Genomic DNA, 15,502 nt, shown 5'->3' on the forward strand with positions numbered 1-15,502 from the left:
ATGAAGGTTGTTTGGAGTCCCGGATGAGATCCCAGATGTCACAAGGAGCTCCGAAATGGTTCGGAGGTAAAGATTTATATATAGGAAGTGAGATTTTGGACACCGGAAATGTTTCGGGCATCACCGGTAATGTAGCAGGACCACTGGAAGGGTTTAGAGGGTCCACCGGGAGGGGCCATCAGTCCCAAAGGCCATCGTGGGCCAAAATGTGGAAGGGAACCATCCCAGAGTGGGCTGGTGCGCCTCCCACCTAGGCCCAAGGCGCATGAGAGGTGGAAGGGGGCAACCCTAGCACGGGAGGGGGGCCACGCCCACCTGGCGCGCCACCCCTCCTCTCCCTACCTTGGCCGCCACCTCGTGGCGCCAGATGGGGCTGCCGCCACCCCTAGGGTGGGAACCCTAAGGTGGCGCACCCTCCTCCCTCTCCTCCTATAAATACCTAGGGTATTGGGGCTGATTTAAGGGGCGAACTCTCTCTCTCTCTCGGCGCAGCCCTACCTCTCTCCTTCCTCGTCCTCCGCGGTGCTTGGCGAAGCCCTGTCGGAGTTCCAACCGTCACCACGCCGTCATGCTACCGAAGCTCTCTTCCTCAACCTCTCCTTCTTCCTTGATGGTTCAAGGTGTTGGAGACCTCACCGGGCTACGTGTGTGTTGAACGTGGAGGTGTCGTGGTTCGGCACATAGATCGGAGTCCACCGCGATCTGAATCGCTACGAGTACGACTCCATCAACCGCGTTCATAGTAACGCTTCCGCTTAGCGATCTTCAAAGGTACAAAGATGCTCTTTCCCCTTGCTCGTTTCTGGTCTCTCCATGGATAGATCATTGTATGGCGTAGGAAAATTTTGAATTTACTATGTTACCCTATAGTGGCATCCGAGCCAAGGTTTTCTATGCGTAGATTCTATGCACGAGTAGAACACAAAAGTTGTGGGCGCTGATTTTGTCAATTGCTTGCTGTTACTAGTCTTGTCTTTTTCCGGCGGTATTGTGGGATGAAGCAGCCCAGACCGACTTTACACGTATGCTTACGTGAGACTGGTTCCACCGCCTGACATGCACATGGTGCATAAGGTGGCTAGCGGGTGTCTGTCTCTCCCACTCTAGTCGGATTGGATTCGATGAAAAGGGTACTTATGAAGGGTAAATAGTTTTGGCATATCAACGTTGTGGCTGTCATGTAGGTAAGAAGGCATTCTGGCTAGAAACCCAAATCAGCCACGTAAAACTTGCAACAACAATTAGAGGACGTCTAACTTGTTTTTGCAGGGTTTGCTATGTGATGTGATATGGCCAAAGGATGTGATGTTACATGTGTGATGTATGAGATTGATCATGTCTTGTAATAGGATTCGCGACTTGCATGTCGATGAGTATTACAATCGGCAGGAGCCATAGGAGTTGTCTCATTTTATTGTATGAGATGCAACGCCATATGTTTATTACTTTACTTCATTGCTAATGGTTAGCTATAGTAGTAGAAGTAGTTGTTGGCGTGACAACTTCACGGAGACACAATGATGGAGATCATGATGATGGAGATCATGGTGTCACACCGGTAATGATGATGATCATGTGATGCCCCGAAGATGGAGATCAAAGGAGCAAAGATGATAATGGCCATATCATGTCACTATATGATTGCATGTGATGTTTATCATGTTTTTCATCTTATTGCTTAGAACGACGGTAGCTTAATAAGATGATCCCTCATAAAATTTCGAGAAAGGTATTCCCCTAAGTGTGCACCGTTGTGAAGGATCGTTGTCTCGAAGCACCACGTGATGATCGGGTGTGATAGATTCTAACGTTCGCATACAACGGGTGTAAGCCAGTTTACACACGCAAAACACTTAGGTTGACTCGACGAGCCTATCATGTACAGACATGGCCTCGAATACGGGAGACCGAAAGGTCGAACATGAGTCGTATCGTTGATACGGTCAGCATGGAGATGCTCACCATTGATGACTAGTCTGTCTCACGTGATGAGCGGACACTGGCTAGTCGACATGGATCATGTAACACTTAGATGACTAGAGGGATGTCAATTTAAGTGGGAGTTCATTACATAATTTGGTTAGATGAACTTTATTATCATGAACTTAGTCTAAAAGTTGTCTTTAAAAATATTGTAGATCCAATGGCCAACGCACCTTTCAACCTGAATTTCAATGCGTTCCTAGAGAAAACAAAGCTGAAAGATGATGGCAACAACTATGTGGATTGGGTCCGTAGCTTAGAGCTCATCCTTATTGCCGCCAAGAAGGCTTATGTCCTTGAGGCGGCGCTAGGTTATCCTCCCGCTACCCCGGTAGCCCAGGACGTTCAGAACGCCTGGCAGTCGCGAAGTGATGACTACTCTCTGGTTTAGTGCGGCATGCTATACAGTTTAGAACCGGGGATCCAAAGGCGTTTTGAGCAACACGGAGCATATGAGATGTTCCAGGAGCTGAAACCAATTTTTCAGCGTCATGCCTGGGTCGAGAGATATGAAGTCTCCGACAAGTTCTTTAGTTGTAAGATGGAGGAGAATAGTTCTGTCGGTGAGCATATACTCAGAATGTCTGGGTTGCACGGTCGTCTGACTCAGCTTGGAGTCAAACTTCCGGATAATGTTGTCATTGACAGGATCCTCCGGTCGCTTCCACCTAGCTATAAAAGCTTTGTGATGAACTACGACATGCAAGGGATGGAGAAGACCATTCCTGAGTTGTACTCGATGCTGAAATCTGCAGAGTTAGAAATCAAGAAAGAGCATAAAATGTTGATGGTCAATAAGACCACTAGTTTCAAGAAAGGTAAGGGCAAGAAGAACTTCAAGAAAGAGGGCAAAGCTATTGCCGCGCCCGGTAAGCCAGTTTCCGGGAAGAAGAAAAAGAATGGACCCAAGCCTGAGACTGAGTGCTACTATTGCAAGGGAACCGGTCACTAGAAGCGGAATTGCCCCAAAATACTTAGCAGATAAGAAGGTCAGCAACGTGAAAGGTATATATGATATACATGTTATTGGTGTGTACCTTACCAGCGCTCGTAGTAGCTACTGGGTATTTGATACCGGTGTTGTTGCTCACATTTGCAATTCAGAGTAGGAACTGCGGAATAAATGAAGGTTGGCTAAGGACGAGGTGACGATGCGCGTCGGGAATGGTTCCAAGGTCGATGTGATCGTCGTCAGCACGCTACCTCTACATCTACCTTCAGGATTAGTTTTAAACCTTAATAATTGTTATTTAGTACCAGCTTTGAGCATGAACATTGTATCGGAATCTTGCTTAATGCGAGATGGCTACTCATTTAAATCAGAGAATAATGGTTGTTCTATTTATATGAGTGATATGTTCTATGGTCATGTCCCGCTGGTCAATGGTTTGTTCTTGATGAATCTCGATTGTGATGTTACACATATTCATAGTGTGAGTACGAAAAGATGTAAGGTTGATAATGAAAGTCCCACATACTTGTGGCATTGCCACCTTGGTCATATCGGTGTCAAGCGCATGAAGAAACTCCATACTAATGGACTTTTGGAGTATCTTGATTTTGAATCATTTGACACATGCGAACCATGCCTCATGGGCAAGATGACCAAGACTCCGTTCTCTGGAATAATGAAGCGAGGAACCAACTTATTGGAAATAATACATACCAATGTATGCGATCCAATGAACGTTGAAGCTCGCGGTGCCTATCTTTATGTTCTCACTCTCACCGATGATTTAAGTAGATATGGATATGTTTACTTGATGAAGCACAAGTCTGAAACATTTGAAAAGTTCAAACAATTTTAGAGTGATGTTGAGAATCAACGTGACAAGAAAATAAAGTGTCTACGATCTGATCGTGGAGGAGAATATTTGAGTCACAAGTTTGGCACACACCTGAGGAAATGTGGAATTGTTTCACAACTTATGCCGCCTGGCACACCACAGCGTAACGGAGTGTCTGAACGTCGTAATCGCACTTTATTAGATATGGTGCGATATATGATGTCTCTTACCGACTTACCGCTATCATTTTGGGGTTATACATTCGAAACCTCAGCATTCACATTAAATAGGGAACCGTCTAAATCCGTTGAGATGACACCGTATGAATATGTGAAGAAACTTCAACCAGAAAAGCTCGAACCCAAAGCGGAGAAATGTGTCTTGATACGTCTCAAACGTATCTATAATTTTTTATGGTTTCACGCTGTTATCTTGTCATCTTTGGATGTTTTATGTACCTTTTATATCTTTTTTGGGACTAACTTATTAATTCAATGCCAAGTGCCATTCCTGTTTTTCTGTGTTTTTGGCTCTTTTCAGATCTCATTTTGGAACGGAGTCCAAACGGAATAAAATCCCCGAAATGATTTTTTCCCGAACGGAAGAAGATCAGGGGGCCTGTGGGCCAAGCCAGGAGGGCTCGTGGGAGCTCACAAGCCCCCACTCTGCCACCAGGGGGAGGCGGCGGTGGCAGGTCTTGTGGCCTCCCTGGCCGCCCCGTGACCTAGATCTTTGGCCTATATATTCCCTAAAATACAGCAAAAAATAAGGGGAGCCTCTAAAATACTTTTCCGCCGCTGTAAGCTTCCGTTTCACCGAGATCTCATCTGGAGACCCTTCCCGGCACCCTGTCGGAGGGGACTTTGGAGTTGGAGGGCTTCTTCATCATCATCATCGCCCCTCCAATGACTTGTGAGTAGTTCACTTCAGGCCTACGGGTCCGTAGTTAGTAGCTAGATGGCTTCTTCTCTCTCTTGTATCTTGAATACAAAGTTCTCCATGATCTTCATGGAGATCTGTCCGATGTAATCTTCTTTGGCGGTGTGTTTGTCAAGATCCGATGAATTGTGGATTTGTGATCAGATTATCTATGATATATGTTTGAGTCTTTGCTGATTTCTTTTATGCATGATTTGATATCCTTGTAAGTCTCTCCGAGTCTTGGGTTTTGTTTGGCCAACTAAATATATGATTCTTGCAATGGGAGAAGTGCTTGGTTTTGGGTTCTACCATGTGGTGACCTTTCCCAGTGACAGTAGGGGCAGCAAGGCACACATTAAGTAGTTGCCATCAAGAGTAACAAGATGGGCTGTGTCGTTGATATGAGATTGTCCATCTACATCATGTCATCTTGCTTAAGGCGTTACTCTATTCTTTTGGACTTAATACACTAGATGCATGCTGGATAGCGGTCGACGTGTGGAGTAATAGTAGTAGATGCTGAAAGTATCGGTCTACTTGTTTTGGACGTGATGCCTATAGATATAATCATTGCCATAGATATCATCATGACTTTGCGCGGTCTATCAATTGCTCGACAGTAATTTGTTCACCCACCGTCTACTTGCTTTCATGAGAGAAGCCACTAGTAAACACTACGGCCCCCGGGTCTATTCACATCCATCGTTTACACCTCCGCTTTTACTTTGCTTTGTTACTTTGTTGCTTTCAGTTCTCACTTGGCGAACAATCTATAAGGGATTGACAACCCCTTCATAGCGTTGGGAGCAAGCTTTTGTGTTTGTGCAGGATCTTGTGATACTCCTCCACTGGATTGATACCTTGGTTCTCAAACTAAGGGAAATACTTACCACCGCTGTGCTACATCACCCTTTCCGCTTCGAGGGAACACCAACGCAAGGCTCCATAGCCGTATCAGACGGATTCCTGGTGTCGTCGACATGACTATTCCTGTCGCTGTTGCCGGGGAAGCACAGCTGACAACAGAAGTATTTCCGGCGCCATTGCCGGGGAGGAGAGATCAAGATCTATGCAAGTAGGTCTCACAAACTCATCTCTTGCATTTACTTTTGTTGCCAGTTGCCTCTCATTTTCCTCTCCCCCACATCACATTTGCCGTTTTCATTTGCCTTTCTCCTTCTCCGTTTTCTTTTGCCTTTGTCGTTTCCCTTTGCCAGTTTTCTTGCTTGCTTGTGTGCTTGTTTGTTTGTTGAAGTCATCATGGCTGAAAACACCAAACTTTGTGACTTCTCGAGCACTAATAATAATGATTTTGTTAGTACTCCGGTTGCTCCCACCACTAGTGCGGAATCGTATGAAATCAACGTAGCTTTGCTGAATCTTGTTATGAAAGAGCAATTCTCTGGCCTTCCTAGTGAAGATGCTGCATCCCATCTCAATACCTTCATTGAGCTTTGTGATATGCAAAAGAAAAGAGATGTGGATAATGACGTGATTAAGTTGAAACTTTTTCCTTTCTAGTTGCGAGATCGTGCAAAAACTTGGTTTTCTTCTTTGCCTAAAAATAGTATCGATTCTTGGGATAAGTGCAAAGATGCTTACATATCCAAGTATTTTCTGCCGGCTAAGATCATCTCCTTATGTAACGATATCATGAATTTCAAGCAACTTGATCATGAACACGTTGCACAATCTTGGGAGAGGATGAAGCTTATGATTAGAAATTGTCCCGCTGATGGCTTGAGTTTCTGGATGATTATACAAATCTTTTACGCTGGCTTGAATTTCGCTTCTCGCAATATCTTGGACTCCACCTCAGGTGGAACGTTCATGGAAATCACGTTAGGAGACGCTACAAAACTCCTAGACAATATCATGACGAACTACTCTCAGTGGCATACTGAAAGGTCGCCTGCTAGCAAAAAGGTGCACGCTATAGGAGAGATTAACTCGCTTAGTGCTAAGATGGACAAGTTGATGAATTTGGTTGCTAGTAGAAACACTACTCTAGATCCTAATGACATGCCACTATCTTCTTTGATTGAGATTAGCAACGCTAGTTTGGACGTGAATTTTGTTGGTAGGAACAATTTTGGCAACAACAATGCTTATAGAGGAAACTATGTTCCTAGGCCTTTTCCTAGTAGCTCCTCTAACAATTATGGCAATTCCTACAACAACACTTATGGAAATCACAACAAATTACCCTCTGATTTAGAGACTAATATCAAAGAGTTCATCAACTCTCAAAATATTTTCAATGCGTCCATAGAGGAAAAATTACTCAAAATAGACGATTTGGCTAAGAGCGTTGATAGGATATCTTGTGATATTGATGCTTTGAAAGTTAGATGCGCTCCTCCCAAGGTCAAATTGGATGAAACTTTGAAAGCTATGTGTGTCTCCATGAATGAGAGCAAAGAAAGAACCGCCCAAATTCGCGCTAGGCATGAATGGTTTAAAAGGGTGTGTTCTAGTGATGCAAATCACGAAGATCTTAAAGTGCTTGGTGTGTCTCATCTTGAATCTTTGTTTTCGCATGTCAAACCTATTTATGGAGGGGCTGGATATGAATCCACTTTGGTTGAAAAACGCCCCAATGATTCGGAGTCCACCTATCTTGATGATAAAGTTGTGGAGAGTGGAGTAGAAGAAGTCAAAATTTTGGGTAGTAATGAAACTCCCACTTTGGATTTCAAGGAATCCAATTATGATAATTTCTCCTTGTTTGAACGCATTTCTTTGATGCAATCCATTGCAAACTCTCCACATGCTTATAGCCATAGCAAAGCCTTTACCGCGCATATCGTAGATGCTATGATGAAATCTCTTCAAGAGAAGCTCGAACTAGAAGTCTCTATACCTAGAAAACTTCATGATGAGTGGGAACCTACTATCAAAATCAAGATCAAAAACTATGAGTGCAATGCTTTGTGTGATTTGGGTGCTAGTGTTTCCGCGATTCCAAAGTCTTTATGTGATATTCTTGGTTTTCATGAGATTGAAGAGTGTTCTCTTAATTTACATCTTGTGGATTCTACTGTCAAGAAACCCATGGGAAGGATCGATGATGTTCTTATTGTTGCAAATAAGAACTATGTACCCGTGGATTTCATTGTACTTGACATAGATTGCAATCCTTCATGTCCCATTATTCTTGGTAGACCTTTCCTAAGGAGTATTGGTGCTATCATCGATATGAAGGAAGGGAATATTAGATTTCAATTTCCTTTAAAGAAGGGCATGGAGCACTTTCCTAGAAAGAAAATAAGATTGCCTTATGAATCTATGATGAGGGCTACTTATGGTTTGAGCACCAAAGATGACTATACGTGATTCCATCACTTTTCGCCCAGCTAAGGGCGTTAAACAAAAGCGCTTGTTGGGAGGCAACCCAACGAATCTATCCTTTTTATTTCTGTTTTGTGTTTTCCACACTTTCATAATTCTGTTATGATTGTGTTTTTGTGTTTCTTTTTGTGCTTGTGCCAAGAAAAACCGTTATGATTAGTCTTGGGGATGATCGTTTGGTCATGCTGGAAAAGACAGAAACTTTCTGCTCAGGAAAAGAATTTCCATTTTTTTTCTGTAAGAGATTTTGAGTTGATTCTTTTTTCTTCTGATTGCTACGCAAATTATTCAGACTGTCGCAATTGTTCAGAATTTTTGAGGTACCAGAGGTATACGAAATATACAGATTTCTACAGACTGGTCTGCTGTTAACAGATTCTGTTTTTGTTGTGTTGGTTGCTTATTTTGATGAAACTATGGATAGTATCGGGGGGTATGAGCCATGGAAGATTGAAAATATAGTAACCCAACATCAGCATAAGTAGAATTTAAGTTTGCTAAAGTACCTAAGGAAGTGGTGGTTTGCTTTCTCATACTAATGTTATCATGAGTTTCTGTTTAAGTTTCATGTTGTGAAGTTTTCAAGTTTTGGGTGAAGTTCTTATGGACAAAGAGATAAAGAGTGGCAAGAGCTCAAGCTTGGGGATGCCCAAGGCACCCCAAGATATTCAAGGATGTTGTAAAAGCCTAAGCTTGGGGATGCCCCGTGAAGGCATCCCCTCTCTCGTCTTCAATCCATCGGTAACGTTACTTGGGGCTATATTTTTATTCACCACATGTTATCTGTTTTTTCTTGGAGCGTCTTGTATCGTAGGAGTCTTTTATTTTTGTTGTGTCACAATCATCCCTGCTGCACACCTAGAGAGAGAGACATGCACTCACCGTGATTTTGTCGAGCTTCACTTATATCTTTTGGTAGACAATTCAGCTCACATGTGCTTCACTTATATCTTTTGAGCTAGATACTTTTGCTCTGTGTGCTTCACTTACATCTTTTAGAGCACAGTGGTGCGTGGCTTGGTAGTTGATCTATGCTTTTAAAGTAGTCTCAAAAGGGGTGGTTATCCAAAGGGATACGAATACTTCCACCTTCATGTGCATTGAATAGTTAGAGAAGTTTGATTCATCTCAATTAGTTTTGAGTTGTGGTTTTGGTAATATTGAAGTCATGCTAGTAAGGTGTTGTGGATCTAGAAATACTTGTGTTGAAGTTAGTGATTCCCGTAGCATGCACGTATGGTGAACCGCTATGTGATGAAATCTGAGCATGATTAGTATTTTGATTGTCATCCTTTGCGTGGCGGTCGGGATCGCGCGATGGTTTATACCTACCAACCCTTCCCCTAGGAGTATGCGTTGAATGCTTTGTTTTGATCACTAATAAAACTTTTGCAACAAGTATATGAGTTCTTCATGACTAATGTTGAGTCCATGGTTTAGATGCACTTTCACCTTCCACCATCACTATCTTCTTAGTGTCATGCAACTTTCGCCGGTGCACAAAACCCACCATTAGCCTCCCTCAAAACAGCCACCATACCTACCTACTATGGATTTTTCAAAGTCATTCCGAGATATATTGCCATGCAACTACCACCATGACATGTACCACCACGTCTACATTGCCATTGCATGATCGTAAGATAGCTAGCATGATGTTTCCATTGATGTCTATGCCATGCTAAATCATTGCCACGGTACACTACCGAAGGCATTCCATATAGAGTCATAGTTGCTCTAAGTTTTCAGTTGAAAGTGTGATGATCATCATTAATGGAGCATTGTCATATGTGAGGAAATAAAAGAGGCCAAAGAAGCCCACCAAAATAATAAAAAAAAAGGCCAAAGAGCCCACCAAAATAATTAAAAAAATGAGAGAAAAAGAGAGAAGGGACAATGCTACCACTTTTTCCACACTTGTGCATATTAAGCACCATGATCTTCATGATTGAGAGTCTCTCGTTTTGTCACCACCATATAGCTAGTGGGAAATTTTCATTATATAACTTGGCTTGTATATTCCAATGACAGGCTTCCTCAAAATTGCCTTAGGTCTTCATGAGCAAGCAAGTTGGATGCACACCTACTAGTTTTCTTTAAGAGCTTTCACTTACTCGTAGCCCTAGTGCATCATTTGTATGGCAATCCCTACTCATTCACATTGATATCTATTGATGAGCATCTCCACAGCTCATTGATATGCCTAGTTAATGTGACTATCTTCTCCTTTTTTGTCTTGCAACCTCCACCACATTCCACACCATTTATAGTGCTATAACCATGGCTCACGCTCATGTATTGCGTGAGAGTTCAAAAGGTTTGAGAAAGTAAAGGTGTGAAACAATTACTTGGCCAATACTGGGGTTGTGCATGATTTAAATTCGTTGTGCAATGAGGATAGAGCATAGCCAGACTATATGCTTTTGTAGGGATAACTTTCTTTTGTCCTTGTTATTTTGAAAGTTCATGATTACCTTGCTAGTTTGCTTGAATTATTATTGTTTCCACGTCAATAGCAAACTATTGTTTTGAATCTAATGGATCTGAACATTCACGTCACATAAGAGAAGTTACAAAGGACATCTATTCTAGGTAGCATGAAAGCATCAAAAATTCATTCTTTATCACTTCCCTACTCGAGGACGAGCAGGAGTTAAGCTTAGGGATGCTTGATACGTCTCAAACGTATCTATAATTTTTTATGGTTTCACGTTGTTATCTTGTCATCTTTGGATGTTTTATGTACCTTTTATATCTTTTTGGGACTAACTTATTAATTCAGTGCCAAGTGCCAGTTCCTGTTTTTTCTGTGTTTTTGGCTCTTTTCATATCTGATTTTCGAACGGAGTCCAAACGGAATAAAATTCCCGGAATGATTTTTTCCCGAACGGAAGAAGATTAGGGGGCGTGTGGGCCAAGCCAGGAGGTCTCTTGGGAGCCCACAAGCCCCCGCTCCGCCACCAGGGGGAGGCGGCGGTGGTAGGGCTTGTGGCCTCCCTTGCCGCCCCCTAACCTAGATCTTTGGCCTATATATTCCCTAAAATACAGCAAAAAATAAGGGGAGCCTCGAAAATACTTTTCCGCCGCCGCAAGCTTCCGTTTCCGTGAGATCTCATCTGGAGACCCTTCCCGGCGCCCTGCCGGAGGGGACTTTGGAGTTGGAGGGCTTCATCATCATCATCATCACCCCTCCAATGACTCGTGAGTAGTTCACTTCAGACCTACGGGTCCGTAGTTAGTAGCTAGATGGCTTCTTCTCTCTCTTGGATCTTCAATACAAAGTTCTCCATGATCTTCATGGAGATCTATCCGATGTAATCTTCTTTGGCGATGTGTTTGTCGAGATACGATGAATTGTGGATTTGTGATCATATTATCTATGATATATATTTGAGTCTTTGCTGATTTCTTTTATGCATGATTTGATATCCTTGTAAGTCTCTCCGAGTCTTGGGTTTTGTTTGGCCAACTAGATCTATGATTCTTGCAATGGGAGAAGTGCTTGGTTTTGGGTTCTACCATGTGGTGAGCTTTCCCAGTGACAGTAGGGGCAGCAAGGCACATATTAAGTAGTTGCCATCAAGGGTAACAAGATGGGCTCAGTCGCTGATATGAGATTGTCCATCTACATCATGTCATCTTGCTTAAGGTGTTACTATGTTCTTTTGGACTTAATACACTAGATGCATGCTGGATAGCGGTCGACGTGTGGAGTAATAGTAGTATATGCTGAAAGTATCGGTCTACTTGTTTTGGACGTGATGCCTATAGATATAATCATTGCCATAGATATCGTCACGACTTTGCGCGGTTCTATCAATTGCTCGACAGTAATTTGTTCACTCACCGTCTACATGCTTTCATGAGAGAAGCCACTAGTAAACACTACGGCCCCGGGTCTATTCACATCCATCGTTTACACCTCCGCTTTTACTTTGCTTTGTTACTTTGTTGCTTTCAGTTCTCACTTGGCGAACAATCTATAAGGGATTGACAACCCCTTCATAGCGTTGGGAGCAAGATTTTGTGTTTGTGCAGGATCTTGTGATACTCCTCCACTGGATTGATACCTTGGTTCTCAAACTGAGGGAAATACCTACCACCGATGTGCTACATCACCCTTTCCGGTTCGAGTAAACACCAACGCAAGGCTCCATAGCCGTAGCACACGGATTCGTGGTGCCGTCGACACGACTATTCCTGTCGCCGTTGCCGGGGAAGCACAGCTGACATCATGTCTTCATAGGATACCCTAAGGAAACTATTGGGTATACCTTCTACCTTAGATCCAAAGGCAAAGTCTTTGTTGCAAAGAAGGGATCCTTTCTAGAGAAAGAGTTTATCTCGAAAGAAGTAAGTGGGAGGAAAGTAGAACTTGATGAGGTAATTGTACCTCCTCTCGAACCGGAGAGTAGCATAGCGCGGGAAAATGTTCCCGTGGCGCCTACACCAACTGGGGAGGAAGTTGATGATGGTGATCATAAAACTTCGAATCAAGTTGCTATTGAACCTCTAAGGTCCATGATGTCCCACAAGAGTATGGGATCGCAGCAGTTTTTGAGGGTAGAATATTCAGCCCAAATTTGTTGGTTCGCACGACAGGAAACGAAAGAATATTCTCAAGTATTAGCAGCTGAATGTGTCAGATTCAACCACACCTGAAAGATTAGTGTCTGCAAGCAAAGTATCAGTAGCAAAGTAGTATGATAACAACGGTGCCAGAAACGATCTGTTGACAAGGCAGACTATTCCTAACTGTTGTATCAACGGCGCTAGTAAAAACCTTCTTGACGGGATGTCGGTGCCAACAAAGTCTTGCAACAAGTAACATCAGAGTAGTAAGGAACAGTAGTAGCAGCAGCAGCAAAGTAACAAGTAACAACAGTAGCAACAGCAGCAAGGTGGCCCAATCCCTCTTGTAGCAAGGGACAAGCCTAGGCAAAGTAACGTAGCGAGGACCAGTAGTAAAAGACTCGTAGGCAGTGGATCGGTGATGGATGAGTGTGACGGATGTGATTCATCATGTAACAACTATAACACAGAGAGATATGTGGCTAGCTCCCGTTCATCAACCTAATGTAGGCATGTATTCCGTATGTAGTCATACGTGCTCAGGGAAAAGAACTTGCATGACATTTATTGTCCATCCCTCCCGTGGCAGCGGGGTCCTAATGGAAACTACGAGATATTAAGGTTCTCCTTTTAATAAAGAACCGTACCAACGCATTAACACGCGGTGAATACATGAACTCCTCATACTACGGTCATCTCCGGGAGTGGTTCCGGCTATTGTCACTCCGGGGTTGTCGGGTCATAACACATAGTAGGTGTCTACAACTTGCAAGATAGTATCTAAAACACACATATATTAGCGACAACATAATAGGTTCAGATCTGAAATCATGGCTCTCGGGCCCTAGTGACAAGCATTAAGCATAGCCAAGTAGTAGCAACATCAATCTAGAACATAGTGGATACTAGGGATCAATCCCCGTCAAGAACTAACTCGATTACATGATAGATCTCATCCAACTCATCACCGTCCAGCAAGCCTACGATGAGACTGCTCACGAACAATGAAGAGCATCATGGAATTGTCGATGGAGAAAGGTTGATGATGACGATGGTGACAATTTCCCCGCTCCGGAGCCCGAAATGGACTCCCGATCTGCCCTCCAGATGAAGAACAGGATGTGGCGGCGCCTCCGTATCGCAAAACGCGATGAAACCGTCTCTCTGATTTTTTTCCAAGCAAAACGGAAGATATAGAACTGAGATTGGGGGCGGTGGTGTCACGTGGGCCCCACAAGCCCTCACAGCACGGCCATAGGGGGTGGTCGTGGCCTGTGGGCTTGTGTCCCACTGGCACGCCCCCTCCGGTGGATCTTTGCGCAGGTATTTTTCTTTTATTCCAAAAAAATCTCCATAAATTTTCAGGACGTTCCGAGAACTTTCATTTCTGCACAAAAACAACACCATGGCAATTCTGCTGAAAACAGCGTCAATCCGGGTTAGTTCCATTCAAATCATGCAAATTAGAGTCCAAAACAAGGGCAAAAGAGTTCGGAAAAGTAGATACGACGGAGACGTATCAACTCCCCCAAGCTTAAAGCCTTGCTTGTCCTCAAGCAACTCAGTTAACAAACTGAGAGAGACAAAAGAAAAACTTTGACGAACTCTGTTTGATCTTGTTGTTGCAACTATGTCTAACTCACAACGAGAATTTCAGCAACATCACAAGCAAACCACATAAGCAAATGACATCTAGGTCTCACCGTAAACTCATATCAATGGCATAATCAACTAGCGAGCAAATAATAACAAGCCTCAAATGTCAACACTTCAATCAAAACAACGTGAAGTAGTACGAATAGATGGTATCTTGCTAGCTGTTTCTGAGACCGCAAAACATAAATACAGAGCACCTTAAAAGACCAAGGGCTGACTAAACATTGTAATTCATGTCAATGAAGATCTAGTCATAGTGACACTCAACACAGTTAAAAGCAAAGCATAAAGATGATAGAGGTGCTCTCTAATTGGTGCTTTTCTAAGAAGAGGATGACTCAATAGGAACATAAATAGACAGGCCCTTTGCAGAGGGAAGCATTGATTTGCAGAGGTGCCAGAGCTCAAACTTTGAAAACAGAGATAATAATTTTGGGTGGCATGCTTTCATTGTCAACGCAATGACTAAGAGTTCTCAACATCTTCCACGCTACACATGCTATAGGCGGTTCCCAAATAGAAAAGTAAAGTTTTGACTCCCCCACCACCAATCAATCACACTCCACGGCTAGCTGAATCCTCGGGTACCGTCCATACCAACATCAATCCTTGGCGAGTTTTGTTTGCAATTATCTTTTCGATTTGAGCATGGAACTGGTAATTCCAATTATCGGCCCTTTTCTCGTGAATGATAGTGAATAAACACATATCAAGGATAACACGCCTAGCATGGAAGATACTAATAGCCCCCTGTCACCACATGAGCGGCTCGGGCATGCAAAACAGATTACTTCTTGAAGATTTAGAGAGTGGCACATGCAAATTTACTTGGAACGGTAGGTAGATACCGCATATAGGTAGGTATCATGGACTCATATGGAACAACTTTGGGTTTATGGAAGTGGATGCACAAGCAGTATTCCCGCTTAGTACAAGTGAAGGCTAGCAAAAGACTAGGAAGCGACCAACTAGAGAGCGACAAACAGTCATCAAAAGCCACTGAGATTAACTAACATTGAATGCAAGCATGAGTAGGACATAAATCACTGACGTCAGCTGTGCTTCCCTGGCAATGGCTCTAGAAAAGGGTTGATCCTGCAATCTCTAGTGTTAGCTAGACGAATGCTTATAAACAACTAACCTTCTCCTGCAACAGTACCAGAAGAATGCTGATAGCACTCCCCGGCAATGAAACTGGAAGAATGTTGTTGATGGCCCACCAGCGCGTGGGT

This window comes from Hordeum vulgare, chromosome 4H (genome assembly GCF_904849725.1).
Source record: "Hordeum vulgare subsp. vulgare chromosome 4H, MorexV3_pseudomolecules_assembly, whole genome shotgun sequence".
In the NCBI taxonomy this organism is placed as follows: Eukaryota; Viridiplantae; Streptophyta; class Magnoliopsida; order Poales; family Poaceae; genus Hordeum; species Hordeum vulgare.